General features: G+C 59.0%; 1 protein-coding gene across 1 annotated transcript in view; it reads right to left on the bottom strand.

Moving 5' to 3' along the window:
- The window catches only part of TEAD4 (TEA domain transcription factor 4), an 82,269-nt gene extending 68,920 nt beyond the window's left edge, over positions 1 to 13,349 (bottom strand). The window contains exon 1 of the mRNA XM_055142673.1: positions 13,234 to 13,349. The gene's annotated coding sequence lies outside the window, so the exon portion shown is untranslated. The remainder of the gene's footprint in view (positions 1 to 13,233) is intronic.
- Between the last annotated feature and the right edge of the window lie 579 nt (positions 13,350 to 13,928).

The raw sequence follows: 13,928 nt of genomic DNA, 5'->3' as shown, positions 1-13,928 counted from the left end.
AAATCCAAGCCATCCATTCCAACAGAGGTCTTGCTTCCCCTAGGAAGCCTTCCCTCCTTCCCTCCCCCTCCCCGCCCCCCCCCCCAGAATGAACCTGCCTTACTGGGCGCCCCTCTTGACACCTGTGTGTACCTTTAATAGCCTTTGGGGAGGGGGGCGCTAGTGCTTTGTTTTCGTTTTCTTGGAACACGTGTGGCTATGGGCGGAGGCTTACTCCTGGCTCCGCACTCAGGTGCACTCCTGGCAGGCTTGGGGGACTCTGCAGGGCGCTGGGGGACCCACCCCAGGTCAGCTGCCTGCAAGACAGGCGCCGCCACGCCCACTGCACTATCACTCTGGACCCCACAGGCCCTTCGTGCACCGGGGAGGTGACTGGCCTGTAGCCCCTGCGGGAAGCAAGATGCTTAAGGAAGGGGCTGGAGCGATAGCACAGCAGGGAGGGCGTTTGCCTTGCACGCAGCCAACTCGGGTTCGATTCCCAGCATCCCATATGGTCTCCTGAGGAGTAATTCCTGAGTGCAGAGCCAGGAGTAGCCCCTGTGCATCGCTAGGTGTGACCAAAAAAAAAAAAAAAACAACCGCTTTAGGAAAAGGATCATTCATTCATTCCACTCGAATTCTGCAGCTTGCCTCACCGCCACGCCCCCCTCGCCCCCTCCACACCTGACACCCTGCCCGGACTGCAGGGGGCGCTCTGGGGCCTCCGTGCTGAGGGGAGGGAGCGAGCACACCCACCGGACCCACTGGTCCAGCTCGACTTCCCTGGCACGCTCAGCCGGGCTCTTGCCTCAGCGCAGGTAGGAAGAGCCCTCCCTCCCACCCAGCACAAGGTCACGTGACTCACGACCGAGCACCCGGGCTGCTGCTTCCTCGTGCCACCCAGCACAGCTCCCCCGCGCAAGCAGTCACGCCCGCTGGGGACTGTCATTCCCCTCCTCCAGGAAGGAGGCTGCCCTCTGCCAGCCCGCCCCCGCTGAAGCGCAGACCTGGGGATGCAGAACTCCTGAGCACGGGCTGGGGAGACGGTGGGACGGGCAGGAGGCCAGCTTCAAACCCCGGCATCGCAGGGACCCCCCAGCACCCCCAGGCCGCACCCCCAAACATCTGGCGGGGGAGTCGCACCATCTGGTGCGGCTGAAAACGCAACAAAAAGGCGCAGCCCAGCCCCAAGCCAAAGTCACTCTACAGCTGGGCGTTCCAAGCATCTCACCTTCTCCCTCCTTGAAATTCTAGCGCGTTTGGGGCCGGAGTGATAGATAGTACAGTGGGTGGAGCCTTGCCTTGCATTCGGTGGTTGACCCGGGTTCGATTCCCCAGCATCCCATGTGGTCCCCCGAGCACTGCAGGGAGTAATTCCTGAGTGCAGAGCCACGAGTAAAGCCCTGAGCATCGCCAGATGTAACCCCAAAAAGTTACACACAGAGGAAAGAAATAAAAGAAAGTCTAGAGCATTATCGATAAGGGATTTGTCTGATAAAGTGTTTCATGCGTGCTATACAAAAAGCTTCTACCAATGCCACTGCTGTCCCAAGGTTCATCGATTGGCTCGAGCGGGCACCAGTAACGTCTCCATTGTGCGACTTGTTACTGTTTTTGGCATATCGAGTACGCCACGGGGAGTTGCCAGGCTCTGCCATTGAATATATTATATATGTGTATAATTATGTTGGATGCATCATTTTAAATTAATTTATTTTGCTTTTTTGAGTCCTACCCCTGGCTGTGCACTCAGGAATTACTCCCAGTGGTGCTCAGGGGGCTATATGGGGCCATGGGAATCGAACCCGGGTCAGCCGCATGCAAGGCCAACGCCCAATCCACTGAGCCACATCGCCAGCCCCAGTATCATCCTTTTATGGGGTTGGCCCCATGAATATTAGAGCTGCATTTCGCAGAGGAGAAAAGTAAGCCAGATTTTAGTTAGACCACCTGCCCAAAGGGCGAGAGGCAGAGAAAGGCTCTGGGCGATGCTGCCCCAGGCCCAGTCACGTGTCTGGGCTGCCGAGCACTTGAAAGCTCTCCCGAGCACAGAGGCAGGAGCACCAATGGGTGTGGCCCAAAAACCAAATAAAGAAAAAATAAAAGTGGCTCATCCAGCTGAGAGCTTCTGAGGGTCAAAAGAAAACAAAATAGGGGCTAGAGCGATAGCACAGCGGGGAGGGAATTCGTCTTGCACACGGCCGACCAGGGTTCGATTCCCAGTACCCCATATGGTCCCCTGAGCACTGCTAGGGGTGATTCCTGAGTGCAGAGCCAGGAGTAAACCCTGTGCATCACCGGGTGTGACCCAAAAAGCAATAATAATAATAAATAAAATACAAAATAAAATAAATGAGAAAGAACTTCTGGGACAGAGGGGCAGCACAGCACAGTGGGTAGGGCGCTTGCCTTGCATGCTGCCACCCTGGGGCTTGATCCCAGCATCCCACATGGTCTCTCAGCACCACCAGGAGTGATTCCTGATGCAGAGCCAGGAGTAACCCCTGAGCACCACCACGTGTGGCCCAAAAACAGTGAGAGAAAGAGAGAGAGGGAGAGAGGGAGAGGGAGAGATAGAAAGGGGGAGAGATGAAGAGAGGGAGAGAGAAAGAGGAAGAGAGAAAGGGAGAAAGAGAGGGAGAGAGAAAGAGAGGAAGAGAGAGGGATAGAAAGAAAGGGAAAGAGAGGGAGAGAGGAAGAGAGAGAGAAAGAGAGGGAGAGAGGAGCGAGAAAGAGAGAGTGAGAGAAATGGAGAGAGAGAGAAAAGGAGAGAAGGAGAGGGGGGAGAGAGAGGGAGAGAGAAGGAGGGAGAAAGAGAAAGGGAGAGAAAAGGAGAGGAAGAGGGGGGAGAGAGGAAGAGAGGATGGGGAGAGGGAGAGAGAGGGAGGGAGAGAAGGAGGGAGAAAGAGAGAGACGGAGAGAGGGAGGGAGAGAGAGGAAGAGAGAGAGAGAGGAAGAGAGAGAAAGAGAGGGAGAGAGAGGAAGAGAGAGAGGAAGAGAGAGAGGGAGAGAGAGGAAGAGAGAGAGGGAGAGAGAGAAAAAGAGAGAGGAAGAAAGAGAGGGGGAGAGAAAGAGAGAGAGAAAGAGAAAGAGAGAGAGGGAGGAGAGAGGGAGAGAGGAGAGACAGAGAGGAGACAGGAGAGAGAGAGTGGGAGTAAGAGAGAGAAAGAGGGAGAGAGGGAGGGAGGGAGAGAAATCGAGAGAGGGAGAGAGGAGTGAGGGAGAGAGTAAGAGAGAAAGAGAAAAAGAGAGAGAGAGAGTGAGAGAGAGAGAGTGAGAGTGAGAGAGAGAGAGAGAGAGAGAGAGAGAGAGAGAGAGAGAGAGAGAGGGCTTCTGAAGGCCTGGGAGGGCATTTCCTGGTTGAACACTTGCTCTGTAGATGTGAGGCTGTGGGTTCAATGTGGAGTAACACACACACACACACACACACACACACACACACACACACACACACACTTTAGGCTGGGGTTTGGCGTGGTAGTAAAGTACAGGCCTTGCCTGCATGAGAGCTGGGTTCAATGCTCAGCTCTGTGACAGAAGGAGGCTCAACAGGGGGCGGGTGACAGTACTGCGGGTCGGGGGTTTGCTTGCCTTGCACTCGAACAAGCTGGGTTCGATTCCCAGAACCCCACATGGTTCCCCAAGCACCACCAGGAGTAATTCCTGAGTACAGGGCCAGGAGGAACCCCTGAATATTGCAGGCCCAAAAAAGGAAGAAAGGAAAAGAAAAGAGAAAAGCAAAGCCAAGCAAGGCTCAACAGCAGAGTACACACCTACAAACTGAGACACTCGATGTAAAATACCAGCCAGGGGCCAAAGAGACAGTACAGTGGGGAGGGCACCTGCCTTCCCCGGGTTCTAGCCCCAGCATTTCATGCAGTCTCCGAGGAGCCCGCCAGGGGTGATTCCTAAGTGCAGTCAGGACTAACCCCTGAGTATTGCCAGGTGTGACCCCAAAACTGAATAAATAAATAAATAAATAGATAGATAGATAAATAAATAAATAAATAAATAATACAAGCTGAATTTCCAACACTTTTTTTTTTTCTTTTTGGGTCACACCCAGCGATGCTCAGGAGTTACTCTTGGCTTTGCACTCAGGAATTACTCCTGGCGGTGCTTTGGGGACCATATGGGATGCGGGGGATCGAACCCGGGTCGGCCGCATGCAAGGCAAACGTCCTCCCCGCTGTGCTATCGCTCCGGCCCCCCCTTTTTTTTTTCCAACACTTTCTATGAAAAAGAATTACTGAGTTTATTGATATTTTTATTATTTTATCATATGTTTACGTGTTGCTATCTTAGAGGCACAGCTTATTTGTCTTTCTGCGGGGGGGCGGGGGAGGGTGCCTCAGCCACTTACTCCGGCTCCACATTCCTGTCATCACGTCTGGCGGGACTCAGCGGTGCGGGAGAAGCTAGGCCGGCCACATGCAGGGCAAGGGCCGAACCGGCCATGCGACCTCTCTGGCCCATTAACTGTAGTATCATAAAGTACATGAGAAAGCAGCTTATGGGGGCTGGAGCGATAGCACAGCGGTAGGGCGTCTGCCTTGCACGCGGCTAACCCAGGTTCAATCCCTGGCATCTCCTATGGTCCATCCATGCACTGCCAGGATTCCTGAGTGCAGAGCCAGGAGTAGCCACTGAGCATTTCTGGGTGTGCCCCCCACACACACACTGTCTGTCACTGTCTTCCTGTTGCTTATCCATTTGCTCGAGCGGGCACCAGTAACGTCTCCATTGTGAGACTTGCTGTGACTGTTTTTGGCATATCCAATACGCCACAGGGAGCTTGCCGGGCTCTGCCTTGCGGGCGGGATACTCTCAGTAGCTTGCCAGGCTCTCCGAGAGGGGCGGAGGACTCGAACCTGGGTTGGCCACATGCAAGGCAAATGCCCTACCCGCTGTACTATCACTCCAGTCCACCCCCACAACACACACACACACATACAAAATGTAAATGTAGCTTCTGAGACGGGAAGATAAGGGGTTAAGGCACTCGCCTTGCATGTAGCTGGCCCATTTCTAATTCCCACGATCACAAATGCCCCCAAGGACACCAGGTGTGGCCCCCACACTTGAAATAAATAGTAGCTTACCTCTTTATTTTAATATCTGGGGGGTTGGATGACAGCCAAAACAGAACAAACTAAACCAAGACAAAAATGTAGCTCAGAAAAGCAAAAAAAAAAAAAAAAAAAAAAAAAAAGCTCCGGAGCAACGCCTGCTGGGTACTGGGGAGTGACCAGCTGCGTCCAGGGCAGGCGCGGTGACCCCTGCTCTATCTCTCGGGCGCCTCCTTTACTTCCTTTAACTTTTTATTTGTGCTTGGGGGCCACACCCAGTGGAGCTCAGCCCTCTGCCCCCACCCCCCAGGGACCATGCTGGGCTGAGGCTCAAACCGGGCCTCCAGCAAGGCACGTTCACGAGCCCTTTGAGCTTTCTCCTGGGCCCTCTTCTTATTTTTTTATTTTTTTGTTTTTCTTTTTGGGTCACACCCGGCGATGCTCAGGGGTCACTCCTGGCTCTGCACTCAGGAATCACTTCTGGCAGTGCTCAGGGGACCATATGAGATGCTGGGAATCGAACCCGGGTCGGCCCTATCGGTTGTGCTATCGCTCCAGCCCCTCTCTTTATTTCTTAAATATGACTCCTAAGGGTTGGAGAGGGGCTTATGGTAGGGCACCTTCCTTGTATGTGTAAGGGCCTGGGTTTGATCCTGGTACCAAAACTGAACAGGGGGAGGGAGGGGAGGGGAAGGAAAGGGAAGCAAAGGGAAGGGAATTGAAAAATGGGAGAGGGGAGAGAGGGGGAGGGGGAAGGGGAAGGGGAAGGGAAGGGAAGGGAAGGGAAGGGAAGGGAAGGGAAGGGAAGGGAAGGGGAGGGGAGGGAAGGGGAGGGGAGGGGAGGGGAGGGGAGGGGAGGGGAGGGGAGGAAAGGAAGGATAAAAGAAGAGATAAGAGGGGTGAGGGAAGAGGGGAGCAGAGGGGAGGGGAAGTGGGAAAGGGATAGGAGGGGTGAGGAGAGGAGGGGCAGGAGAGGAGAGAAGAAGAGAGAAGAGGAAAAGAAGGGAGGGCACAGGGGAGGGGAGGAGGGGAGAGGAAAGGAGAAAGGAAAAGAAAGAAAACTTAGGGTCCCGAGAGAAAGTACAGCCCAAAGGCACCTTAGACTCCTGCTGGGATGCAGAACTTGGCCTGGCCTGGAGCCACGCCCCCTGCAGGGCCCCGCCCCCACCCAGCCTCTCCCTCCTCACCCCTTGATCCTCCCACCTGCGCCCAGAGCTGGGGCCAGGCTGTCCCTTCCTCCCCCCATTCTCAGAGACAGCTGAGGAGCTGCCAGGTACCGTGGGAACCCCAGAGTGCAGGAGTGAGGGGCACAGACACAGAGACACACACACAGACACAGAGACACACACAGACACAGAGACACACACACAGACACACAGAGACACACACACAGACACAGAGACACACACACAGACGCAGAGACACACACAGACACAGAGACACACACAGAGACACACACAGACACAGAGACACACACACAGACACACACACAGACACAGAGACACACACAGACACAGAGACACACACAGAGACACAGAGACACACAGAGACACACACACAGACACAGAGACACACACAGAGACACACACAGACACAGAGACACACACAGACACACACACAGACACAGAGACACACACAGACACAGAGACACACACAGACACAGAGACACACACACAGACGCAGAGACACACACAGACACAGAGACACACACAGAGACACAGAGACACACACACAGACGCAGAGACACACACAGAGACACAGAGACACACACAGACACACACAGAGACACAGAGACACACACACAGACGCAGAGACACACACACAGACGCAGAGACACACACAGACACACAGACACAGAGACACACACAGACACAGAGACACACACAGAGACACAGAGACACACACACAGACGCAGAGACACACACACAGACGCAGACACACACACAGACACACACACAGACACAGAGACACACACAGACACAGAGACACACACAGAGACACAGAGACACACACAGACACACACACAGACACAGAGACACACACACAGACACAGACACACACACAGACACAGAGACACACACAGACACACACACAGACACAGAGACACACACAGACACAGAGACACACACAGACACAGAGACACACACACAGACGCAGAGACACACACAGACACAGAGACACACACAGAGACACAGAGACACACACACAGACGCAGAGACACACACAGAGACACAGAGACACACACAGACACACACACAGACACAGAGACACACACAGACACAGAGACACACACAGAGACACAGAGACACACACAGACACACACACAGACACAGAGACACACACACAGACACAGACACACACACAGACACAGAGACACACACAGACACACACACAGACACAGAGACACACACAGACACAGAGACACACACATAGACACACACAGAGACACAGAGACACACACATAGACACACACAGACACACAGAGACACACAAGCAGACACAGAGACACGCACAGACACAGAGACACACACACAGACACAGAGACACACACAGACACAGACACACACACAGACGCAGAGACACACACAGACACACACACAGACGCAGAGACACACACACAGACACAGAGACACACACACAGACACACACAGACACAGAGACACACACAGACACAGAGACACACACATAGACACACACACAGACACAGAGACACACACAGAGACACACACAGACACACAGAGACACACACGCAGACACAGAGACACGCACAGACACAGAGACACAAACACAGACACAGAGACACACACAGACACAGAGACACACACAGACACAGAGACACACACAGACACAGACACACACACAGATGCAGAGACACACACACCTGGTCCCTCCCAGGTGCCCGGGACCACCCCATCGTCTGCTCTGCAGCGGCTGCAGCCTGGGGCAGCAAACCAGAGTTCTGGAAGCAACTGGTCCAGGATCCACCCTGCCAGCCACCTCTCCCCCGCCCGCCCCCGCGCTCTCCCTCTGGGCTCCCTGCAAGGGGCCAGACACCCAGGAACTGAGCCACACGGAAGAAATGAATGAGGGAGTCTTCGTTACTCTCCCACCCTCACTTCCTCCCCCTGGGGGCGCCTCACCCCTACACGGGCCCTGCTCTCACCCTACAGCTTCTCCCAGGGCCGCCTCAGGCGAGCAGCAACCCTGAGGCCGGGATTGCACGGGTGGGGGCTCCACCCTGGTACCGTGGGCCGAGTCGTCAGCCAAGGACCACAGGGAGGGGCCGATGAGCGTGCGGGGAGCTGCCCCCTCAGAACGTGGCTGTCTGAGCCCAGAACACCAACTCTGTGTGGTCCAGCTCTCTCTCAGGCTCATCTCTGCCACCGCAGTCTGTTCTCCGACGGCGCAGAGGGCTAGGAGCACTCTGCCTCCCCAGCATTCCAGCACCTGCTCCGGCAGGAAGCCCTCCCCGCCTGTCCGCGTGCCTGTCTTCTTGCTCTGATACGTCGCTGGGGGAAACACACACACAGACACACACACACACAGACACACACACACAGACACACACAGACACAGACAGACACAGAGACACACAGAGAGACACAGACACACGCAGACAGAGACACATAAAGACACACACATAGACACACACAGACACACACAGACACAGAGACACACAGAGAGACACAGACACACGCACAGACAGAGACACACAAAGACACACACATAGACACACACAGACACACAGAGACACACAGACACACATAGACACACACAGAAACACACACACAGATACACACAGAGATACACACAGACACACACATAGAGACACACACAGAGACACACACAGACACAGAGACACACACAGACACACAGAGACACACACACAGACACACATAGACACACAGACACACAGAGACACACACACAGACACACATAGACACACAGACACAGAGACACACACACAGACACACACACAAAGACACAGACACACACACACACACACACACACCCGTCCTGTGTCCAGCTGACCTAGGCCTCCCGCATCCACGCCAGCCTGGCCAGCGCCCAGCCGCCTCCCCCTCGTCCACTCCAACTGTCTTCCTGCCCAGCTCCAGGACAGAGACGCCGGGAAGCCACAGGCCGAGCCTTTGATCCCTGCTGGGGGGCGAGTCTGGGGGGGACAGACCTGGGCGGGCGGGAGCAGCGGGCGCGGGGCGAGACACCTGTGCCAGCAAGGCCCAGGGCGCCCAAGCTCCCCGAACCAGGGTGTGTAAAGCAGCCTCAGCTTCAGGGAGTCCAGGGCCCCCCTGGCACCGAGCCCCCTCCCCGCCCCCTCCCCGTGCCACCTGCCCCTCCCCCGTGCTCTTCCCACTGCCCATACCCAGCCCTTCCTCTGTGCAGGATGTGCCTCCCATCCCCCCCAGGGACCTCCCCCCCACTGCAGCTCCCATTTCCGGCTCCTGGTGACTCCTCCGGAGCCTATTGTTCCCCTGAAGCTGAGTCCCCACCCACGGGGGCCCGCCCACCCTCCAGCCAGCCCCCACCGCGGCCAGCCGGGCACAGCCTCCCGGGCACTTGCCCCAGTCCAGGCTGGGGGAGGTGGACAAGGGGGCTCGGAGGTGGGCTTCTGAGGCACGGTTCCCCCAAGACCCCGTGGCTACGAGAGCCGGCTCCAGACCAGGCCCCCCAGGGGGTGACTAAACTGATGCCCACGACCCACCTACGTGGGAGCTTCAGAAGCACCGGGAGAGCGGTCATGGGGGAGGGGGGTGCTGGAGCGACCCAGGTTCCACCCCCAGCATCCCATAGGGTCCCGGAGCACCGCCAGACGTGGTCCCTGAGTGCAGGGCCGGGAGTGAGCCCTGAGCATCGCCGGGTGTGGCCCCCAAATAGTCATAATAATAATAATAATAATGATCATTTTAAAAGAACTGTCATGCGGAAGAGGGGCCCCAGGCTGGAATTGGAGAGTGCTGGAATTGGAGACTATCTCCCCAGGGATAAAGCCCTGCCCCCCCTCCACCTGCCCCCCCTGCCCGCTGGTTGACTACTCCCCCCCCCAGGGGAGGGGGGCCTGGGGAACAGCTGTTCAGCTCCAATTTCAGAGCTTTAAAGGGACCAGGCACCCCAGCTCTGCCAACAAAGGGTCACGAGGGGCAAAGGAAGACACAGCAAGGCACAGACCTGCTCCCGGCCCCAGCCGCTTCTCCCAGGAGCCAGAGTTCCCTTTCCCCGGGAGGAAGAGGAGTTAACAGCGGGGCGGGGGCCGGGGAGAGGGCTGGAGGGTGTGCTCTGTGTGCCGGAACCGGGGGGGGGGGGGGGGCGGGGGTCTCTCTCCAGCACCCCAGGGGCCCCGCCTGGGACGCCGCTGGGAGAGAACCCCAGAGCACCAGGCTGGCAGAAGTCTCCGAGCACACTGCTGGTTGACCGCGCAGGCAGCGGTTAGAGACCTACGCGCCACTCCCCGGGGGGCAGGACCCTGGGCCCCACCTCCCCCGGGCCCCCAACTCAGGTCTCTAAGCAGGAAGAACCCTAGGCTGGGCCAGTGCTCAGTGCTGGGGGGTGTGCCCTGGGCGGGACAGGGCTTCTCCGGGATCTGCCTGGCATTTTGCGGGGAATCTCTAAACACTTAAGTTTTTTTTTTTTTTCAACAAATCTTAAACTTTCTGAATAGTATCCACCTCCCCGCCGTTCCTCACCCGGGAGATGAGTCTGAAATCCTGGAAAGGGTGGCGAGGGGCTGTGAGCAGGTGTGCCCGGCTGGGTCTAACTCCAAACCTGCACTTTCCCCGCTGCTTCGAAGCCGCCTTCAGAGACAGAGTGACAGAGAGCCCAGCAGGCAGGACACTTGCCTTGAATGAATGAGACGGACCCTGGTTCGATTCCCACCCCACCCCACCCCCAGCCCCGTATGGCCCCTGGAGCCTGCCAGAAGCGAGACGTGAGTGCAGAGCCCAGAAGTCCTATATGTGGCCCCCAAACCAGTACACAAACAGACAGAGCTGCCTTTGGACCAGACCGCCCCACACACCCACATACACACCCCCCTTTTTCACCCAGGAACACACCTGGCCCAAGCACCTGCATTTTCAGGGGGAATAGAAGAGGTGTGACAAGAGTCCACCTTACTCCCCAAACTCCTGGACAGCGCGCACGCGCGCGCGCACACACACACACACACACACACACACACACCACCATCATCACCATCATCTGTGGGGAAGGAGCGTTCAGGAGCCAGGTCCACCATGCCCCACCCATGGGCACCTTCCTGTCCAGGTCCTACCCAGCTTCTGCCTCGGCTGCTCCTCTGCCACCCCGGTCCTCTGCTCTGAAACATTCCCACCAGCAAACCCCAAAGGAGAGAAAACGAAGAACGAAAAGGCAGAGATGGGAACAAGAGCACGTGGGTGGCAGCCTTGCTCTCCTGGCTGGCACTGAGGACGCCTGCCCGTGCCCCCCCCCCCCCCGCAATAGACACCTCCTGCCACAGGCAAGTGTCACACGGTCCAGCACTCATCTTCATAGGGATTGCTGCCCCATCACCAAAGGTGGAGGGGGTGGAAAAAAAATCTTTACACTTTTGTTTGCAGGGGCTGGAGAGATATCCCATGGGGTCCCCTGAGCAATCGGGAGTAATTCCTGAGCACAGAGCCAGGAGTAACTCCGGAGCATTGCCAGGTATGGACCAATCCCCCCCAATACACACACACACACACACACACACACACACACACACACTTTTTTGTTTTCCAATAAACTTCCTTGGGATTCATTATCAGTAGCGGCTCTTTTATGTACCCACACGCAGGGGATGACATCGACATTTTTCAGGTAAAAGGGAGTCAAGTAATGACAATCAGATCCGTGCCAGAACACAGCCCCCCCTCCCCCCGGAAGGACCGCTGCCCGCGGAGGCCAGAGTGGACAGCATCCTTCCCGCTCTGCCCAGTCCCTGGCAAGTGAGGCCTGAAGCCCCCCGCCCCCCTTCCCGCCCCCGCTCCCACTCCCGCCAGGAGGGCGGAATCACCCCAGAACACCGCCAGCCCGGGCAGGTCTCACCCTGAGCTCGGCAGAACCGAAGCGCCGAGAGCGCTCCGCGAGTCCTGCTCCCGGGAGGGGAGACGCTTAGAGACCAGCAAGGGGCTCGGCCGCACCGCAGACAGCGCTCGCTCCCCGAGTGGCAAAGGTCCGGTCCCACACCAGCCTCGCACGTCCCGGAAGACTCGGTGAGTCATGCGTGAGCTGAGACACCCAGAACAAAGGCGACCAGCACCCTCGCGCCTCCCCCGCAACTCCGCCGCGACCCTCGGGGCCGGCGGCAAGCGCCTTCCAACAGGTGCGCACCCGGGGCCGCGCTTCGCGCTCCCAAACGCGCGCTCCGGGGTCCCGGGGCTTCGCAGGCGTTCGGTACCCGGCATCCCCAAGTCCCCTGGGGTGTGTCCTGAGCTCCCCGGATCCCCTCGACCCCCATCAGGGACCCCAACAGGCTTCTCGAGAGCTGGGGGGCGGGGACCTTTTGTAGAGGTCCCCCCCACCCCATCCTCGCCCTCTCCTTTCCCCCTCGCTGAGTTCCAGGGCTGGTTCTGCGGAAACTCGCCCCCTTGGGCGCGCCCGTCAGAGGCTCCTGCGCCGCGTGGCCGTCGGTCCTGCCTCCGGTCCTTTCCGCAGCGCGGACTCCCTTATCCCATCCACGCCGGGGTCCGCCCCCCCCCGGCCCCCGCGCCCGTGGACTCCCGCCTAGTCCGGGTCTGCCCCGCGCGCAGCCTTACCCGTCCCGGGGTGCGGGGCGGCGGGGTCGTGGGGTTGGGGAAGGTGGTCCGGGAGGGGGGCGCGCCGCCCCGAGCGCCACTTCTTCCCAACGCGGCTCCGGGAACACGGAGGAGCGCGCGCTCGCGCGCGCGTCAAGAACCCCCCGCGGGGCAGGTCCGCCGAGCCGAGGTGGCCCCTGGGGTCCCCCGCGGGCAGCAGGGCTGGCTGGAGCGCGGCGCACCGAGGGAGGAGCTTTTCCGCGAACGGGCCGCGGGCAAACACCGGCGAGCCCTATTCCTGGAGCGGTGAGTCAACCCCGGGAGGAAGGGAGCGGGGCGCGGCGTCCAGGGGCGGCGCGGGGCAGGCAGGGGCGCGGCGGGCCGGGCGGGGACCCCCCCACACACACCCCGACGGCGCGGCCGCCACTCACCTGCGGGGCGCTGCGGGCGCTCGGCGGCCGCCGGCCGGGGCTAGGACGCGGCGAGGCAGGAATGCGCGGAATGAGGGCTGGAACGAGATGCGCGCGGCTGCGGGTGGCAGGCGGCGGGGGCGGGGACTGCGCGGCGGGGCGGGCCCGGCGGGGCGGGGAGGGGGCCGGGCCGCCCTTTCGGCGGGGCCACCGCCCGCCCCCCACCACCAGCCCCGGCCCCGCCGAGGTTTCTTTCCCCTTTGATCCCAGGGCTCCCCGCTGGGCGTCCCCCTCCGAGCGCTCCCGTGCCGCCCCCTCCTGCTGCAGGCTCCACTTTTCCCTACCTAGGGGCAGCTGATTCAGGGGGCGTCCTGGAAGGGGACAACTGGAGCGGGGGGTGGTCCCTCGGCACCACGTTCACCACCTCCCGCCCCCACCCTGGCCCCGCGCCCCGCCACGCGGCGGGTCCCCCGAGGGCCGGGGAAGGGGAGGGCGCCGCAGAGCAGGAAGGGCTGTGCCCTTCCCGAGGTTCCCACCAAAGGACACTTGCTCCGGGGAACCAGGAAGCAGGAACCGGCGCGCGCGGCCGGGGGGGTGGGGAGGGTGGGGAGGTGGGGGGGGGGAAACGACCAGGTCGCCCCCAGGCTCCGCCCGCGGCAAAGCGCTACCGGGGTGCCCACCGCGGAGAGGGACGCTCGGGAAAGCCAGCGCAGCCA

This window comes from Sorex araneus, chromosome 6 (assembly GCF_027595985.1).
Source record: "Sorex araneus isolate mSorAra2 chromosome 6, mSorAra2.pri, whole genome shotgun sequence".
Lineage (NCBI taxonomy): Eukaryota > Metazoa > Chordata > Mammalia > Eulipotyphla > Soricidae > Sorex > Sorex araneus.
The sequence above is the reverse complement of the archived record's forward strand: the minus strand, read 5'-3'. Positions and strand labels throughout refer to the sequence as shown.